This window comes from Motacilla alba, chromosome 2, assembly GCF_015832195.1.
Source record: "Motacilla alba alba isolate MOTALB_02 chromosome 2, Motacilla_alba_V1.0_pri, whole genome shotgun sequence".
Taxonomy (NCBI): domain Eukaryota; kingdom Metazoa; phylum Chordata; class Aves; order Passeriformes; family Motacillidae; genus Motacilla; species Motacilla alba.
Window position 1 is genome coordinate 133,723,917 of NC_052017.1, and position 6,484 is coordinate 133,730,400.

Here is a 6,484-nt window from a genome sequence, read left to right on the forward strand (position 1 = left end):
CACACACATCCAAATCTGAAGTGCCATGAACTCAGGTTCCCTTAATTCCCTACCCAACATGACACTCTAGAAGTGTCTGGAACCACTAATAAGGGATGAAGTGCTGAGTGCAGTGACATCTGATGTGGCTCTGCCTACTCCACCCTTGATTTATCAGCTCCTGCAAGTTCTCTATTGCTCATTTGCTATTTTTAAATAACTTTTTTTTATAAATATGGAACCATCACTGTCAATGCTGCCATAGGCAATAAGCAAATATAAACTCACCATTCCTAAAATATACTTTAAGGTAGCTGGACATGCAAAGCAAGGCTGTGCATCTGAAGGCACACTCTGTGTGCCCCTCTGGAGGCAGGGAGGCTGTCAGGCTTTATCTAATACAGTAGAAACAGACAGAAAGGTCTATGGGAACTGAGGAATGCTGGAGAAGTTGTAATGCCATTATTATGTTGCCATCATACTGTTTTTCTTGCTTTTTTGAAATAAATTGCATATACCATACCATTTATGTTCTGCTGGGGCTTGTCTGTGTGAGGTGTAAGCATCAGGAGGTACCACTTTCTCTACCCTGTGCTGTTCATGAGAGAAAGAAAACCCATATCACTCTCAAAATTTCTGTAGCAGGCACTATCAGCAATTTATATCTTGGAAGTTGTTTTGTGCTTTCCATTTTCATCCTACCAAGGCAAGATTTTCTATTTTCAACACAATAGGAAAGGTCCTGAAGACTTGAATGGGAACATAAGCAAATATAACTCAGAGCAGGAGTGATATTAAACACTCTAAAGCAATGCAATCTCTTAATTAATAAAATGTGAAGGAAACAAGACATCATAACAGTTACTATTTTCATTAAATTGTTACCTAAGATTATCCCATTCTCTCTGTTTTTTGCAGCACTTTCAAAGTTTAAACTTCTTTTCCTCAGCCTTTCTCAGTGTACCTTTCTGCCATAGCATTTGCCAGAATTTGGTCCTACAAAGTACAGCATCCCTAAAAGTGCAGCACCTCAGAAGAAAGAGGGAATCTAAAACCTGCAACACAGGAATATTTGCTTATAAACTCTTAACAGAGTCTAAAAATAAACTTTTCCTCTAATATTTTTATGATCTTTTTTCAATTACTACATTATTAAAACATTTAGCTGAGGATATTATGCAAAGATGAGAAGTAGATCCACTGTTAGACAATGAAATTAGACAAAACAAAGACTATTTGAACTCAGTAGATAAATCAGAACTGATGAGAAGATTTCAGCTTCACAGTGCAGTCTTCTTTATAGACACCTTGTAAAAGACTCAGTTCAGACTGTGATCCACATAATTTACAGAAAGCCAACCATATGGTATCCAGACAGCTATCAATCTGCTCTGAGGCACTTTTCAGTCAATGTGATGCAAGGTACTTGAGCAGCAAGTTTGAAGCTGCCTCTACTAAATGGTTCAAAATGTCTTGGCAACACAGGCTGCTGCAAATAATTGAATCTTCCTCTGCACACTGACAAAATTTCATGAGAATTTCAAGATCTTGGTCCATTTGACTAATGTGTTGTATGATCATTGCCCAAGATATCTAATGGATCTACTAAAGATCATGGGTGATCAACGTCCTCAAGTGTAATGGAGCTCAACAGAAAAAGACCATCTTTTCAGGGAAAGAAGCTGGTTGCTTGTGTTTAAATGGAAAGTACCTTACAAGTTTCTAATTCCAGACAGAAAGCACATTTCTCTACATAGTATTTAAGCAAATAAATAAATAAATAAATAATGATTTTCATTGGGTTGTGGATTTTTTGTTTGTTGGTTTGGGGCTTTTTTTGGTTTGTTCGTTATGCCTTAAAACCTACTTATTTGTCAAAAGCCCTGTGCAAAGGCTACTTATATGTCACAAAGGCAGAAGACAAGTATTATGATCCTCCAGTCTAAACAACACTCTGATGATGTGGAATATGCCTTTAGAAAGGAGGAAGAAACAACTAGGAGAAAGGAAATATAACTAGGTTGTGATTTTGAGATAGGTTCTGTTATAATAAACTAGTGTATTTTATATACATAAATATTTCCTCGGATAAGTGAAAAATAGAAGTGTTAGATGAAATTTGGGGTCAGGAAGCTACTGGAAGTTGGGGGGAGATTCATGTCTAATCTCCCATTGCTGAGAGACTTCTACTGGTGGGGGTTTATGACAGGAGAAGAAGGTTTCTGGAAGTATGTTGCCTGTACATATCAGCATCTCTATATGCAGATAAATCTTATAGCAAAGTAGTTAATGTTAATGTTAAATCACTACCACTCTTTTTTTTTTTCAAAAGGGTAAAAGAAAACTGAAGTGAAAAAATGCTGCTTGTGGGTAATTTGGCCTAGAAAAACAAAATGTGTGTTGTCATACAAAAGTCTACCTTAACTCTTTTCTAAGCAATAAACATAGAAGTTTTGAGCTAAATTGATTATGATGGGAAAACCACTTTTAGAATACAAATGAAAAGAGAAATCCAATAACAGAAAGCTGCACTCCATTGTTTATCTCTTCAGCTTTATACTACTGCTCTATATTTAGGCACTGCTCTGATTTTGCTGTACTACTAACCAAAGAAAAGGACAAAGATCAGCCATGATGGGACCTCTTACACAGATTCTACTACTAGTAAAAAAGTCATTAATTTTTATTAATGACTATCATAATAGTCGTTAAAAAAAGATAAAGGTAGATAAGCTGCATTTAACAGATACAAAATTGAACAAGATACTCATACAATATCCTTCACGTTCATGGAAGATTTACGTGATGCAGTGGAGGCATATTTACGATTTTACTTTTGAAAAGAAAAACCCTCAAAATTAAATCCCATCTAGGATATCCACCCTTGTAGGAGAGGCTACTTCAAAAAACATTCATTTCAGTTCACATGCGCTTATCTATACAGGCTTTTGGAATGTTTCAAACCAAAGGAAGTTGCAGTCACTGCAGCAATGCAAAGTGTAGATTGTCAGAAGTTAGTTTGATCTCTATAGCACTGTCACTATTATGTTTCTGCTATATATTTGAGTCATCAAATCGTTTAGGTTGGAAAAAACCCTCTAGGAATATAAAGTTATCCCTGCACTGTCAAGTCCTCCACTAAACCGCGTCCCTGAGTGCCCTGTCCACACGTCTTTTGTACACATCCAGGGATGGTGACTCGGCCACTTCCTGGGGCAGCCTGTTCCAAGGCTTGACGCTTTCAGGGAAGGAAGTTTACCTAACAGCCAATCTAAACCTCCATGAAAACATTTCCTCTCATCCTATTTCTTGTTACGTGGGAGAAGAAACTGAGGCCCACCTCTTTACAATCTCCGTTCAGGTGGCTGAAGAGAGCAACAAGATGCCCTTTGAGCCTGCTTTTCTCCAGACTAAACACCCCCAGCTCCCTCAGCCACTGCCCGAGACCTAAAATAGATGTTTGAAATTCCTGTTACACCCTCACGCAAGAAGGTGGGGGTGTTTGTTGGTTTATTTAGACATGTAAGGACAGTGACAAAGCGGTTCTTTCCCACGGCGTGAGCAGCTCCTGAGGCCGATCAGCCGCTGATAAGGCCGGCGAGCGGCCCCAGCGCTCCTGGAGCCGCCTTTCCCCCGGAGCCTCCCGGCCCGCTGCGGGCGGAGCGCGGGCCCCCCCTGCCGGCCGCGGCCCGCACTGCGGCCGGGAAAGGCGGGGCCGTGCGAGCGGGCCCAGCGCGGAGCCTGCGCCGCCGCCGCGGCAAGCGCCGAGTTCGAGCACAAAGGGCTTGCTGCCAGTGGCGTGAGATGCTCCACAGAACCTGCAGTTTCTGTACTCCTAACAACTCCTTCTGGAAGTCCAGCTGACAACATCCGCCGCCTGCAAACGCAGCTGCAAGGGCAAAAGAGCGGGAGCGCGGGGCACGGGCCAGTCTGGCGCGGGGCAAGGAGGCAGAGATCCCGTCCGGCTTTACCCTTCCTTTAGTAAATGCAGTGAGTGTGCCCTAGGGTCCACGGGGCCAGTTCCTGACCGGCTGCAGGTATCACTAGCAGATCACTAGTAAAAATATATCCTTTTAATGACCTGCAGAGTGCATAGGAAATGAATCCTTTCTTTTGCTGCATATTTTCCCTAATTTTCTCTCATTTTCTAAACAAAGTTTAAAAAAGGAATAGAGATTCAGCTTGCCACTGAAACCTACATGTCGGCTTGCAGCTCATTGACATTTTCTATGTGTAATTGCCAACTAAGAGATACTACTGATTAAAGTGGTTATGCACGGAGATGCTGTAGATGCCCCAGCCCTGAAATTGTTCAAGATCAGGCTGGATGGGGCTTTCAGCAACCTGGTCTAGTGGAAGGTGTCATTGACAATGGAAGACAGGTTGGAGCTAGAAGATCTTTAAGGTCCCTTCTTCTCAACACATTCTGTGATTCTGTGAAACTCTGTAAAAGTTTCCCACTTCAATTATTTTCACACTACGGCATACTTTATTATTAAAAGTATTTCAACTATTGTTCCCTCCACAATATTCAAAGCTCAAAATTTTCTAAGTTGAAATTAATCATTATACCAGAATGTGATTTCATGATTAGAGGCTGTCTTAACAGACATATTCTTCATAAATGAAGAAAATAAAATAACTAAGTCTCTCACTCAGTCCAGGCAATGCCATATTTCTGGCATTAGCAAAGGCTTTTTTTGTTAAAAATGCCCTGTACAAATGATAAATCAGCTTCACAGCAGGGGGGAAATCTTGAAGTCGTTAAAGTTAATGAACATTTTTCCATTGAACGAGGATTTTGCCTAAAAATATTTATGCTGCTTTTTCAGTAACTCTCTGACTGCACAATCTTAACAACAGACTCTACTGCAGCCTTGGTAAAAGGATCTGGGCTTGGACCCAAGCCTCAATCCCTTATCAGACTAATTCTACTTGTTTCAGTCAGCTGTAAACAATTGATACCATCACTGAAAAGTGCAAGAAATCTGTTATAAAGAATATTATCTGTCCTTGGAGAAATGTCATTCTCCCCTTTACACATAAGGCTGACCTATATGTAATCTTAAACTCCGTGTAGTGACATTAGCATTTCAGTGTGCTCAAAACTCAGAGCCCACACTGCTGTGTGTGGTGTGTGATGAACACATCAGTCCTTCCTAAAGAAAGAAAGGTCTCAAGCTCCAGTTCTGTGGCACCAGACGCCTACACAGGTCACCAGTGAAGGCACACAAGGTGCGGGGAGCCTGCGAACAAGAACTGAACCAAACGGACTGATTGCTTCAGACTGAGCAGCAGCAGAGAACTCTGAATGTCCTTACAGTTTGACAATGGCAGCATTCATTTGTGCAGGACTCTGCTGTGGCTGCTTTATTCTTGTAACTTGCATAAAGATTCAAAAATCTTTTGACTACAATGGTTTAGATTCTCTGTCAGGTGCAAAATGAGACAAAATTAGTCACGGAGAGCAAAAGCAGAAACAGGGTAAATTCTATTTAGATATTTATAAGCAGGTAGCTTTAATACTAAGTGAAATGTTCAAGTAAGCAACGGTGCTTGTGCAAATGTAAATGTGTACCATCAAAAGCTTCACAAATATGAGTGAGAGAGGAAGTGTGTGTCTGAAGGGTATGGCTATGAATCAGTCTATGGCAATATGGTTTGCTATGTAAAGCATACCAAGTATCAAAATAGCTGTTTCTTAATAGAGTAGGGAACCACATGCAAGGTTCACTTGTGATTTCAAATCGTTCATAGTAATTTAGAAGAGAACATAACAATGCTTGTATGAAGGACTCATAAGGAAGACTGAAGCTCTACTTCTACACTGTAGGCTACCGCTCTTCTGACACTTGGTTCTGTGTATTTATCATAGAATCATAGAAGATGCTGATCCTCCTGCCATTTCCTTGAGTCTTCTTCCTGCTCTCAAGACTAAAGAGATTGGTACCTGCCCCTTCTCTTCCTCTCATGAGGAAGTTGTAACTGCAATGAGGTCTCCCCTCAGTCTTCTCTTCTCCAGGCTGAACAGACCAAGTGACCTCAGCTGCTCCCTATACGGCTTCCCCTCACAGCCCTCCATCATCTTTGTTGCCCTCCTTTGGATGCTCCCTAATAGTTTGATGTCTTTCTTATAGTGCGGTGCCCAAAACTGCACACAGGATGCAAGGTGAAGCCACCCCAGGGCATTTACTCAACTTTAGTGATACAGTCAGCATATAGAGAGTTTAAAAAGCAGAACTAGAAGATAATCATAATTTAAAGGTGTGTTTACTTATTGCAGTCTAAAATAGCACAGTCCCCCATATGTGACAAACATGAACAAATCTACTTTTTAGAAGTTCCAAGAAACAATAGAAGCTATTAAAAAGCCCCAAACCATAAGTATGAAATAAAGAAGACCAGGAATTATTTCTAAAATTTTTATTCAATTCCACCTAATTTTTATAAGGTTTCTTGAATCCTCAATATTATCATGTTGAAGTTATTTCAGATCTATTGTGTA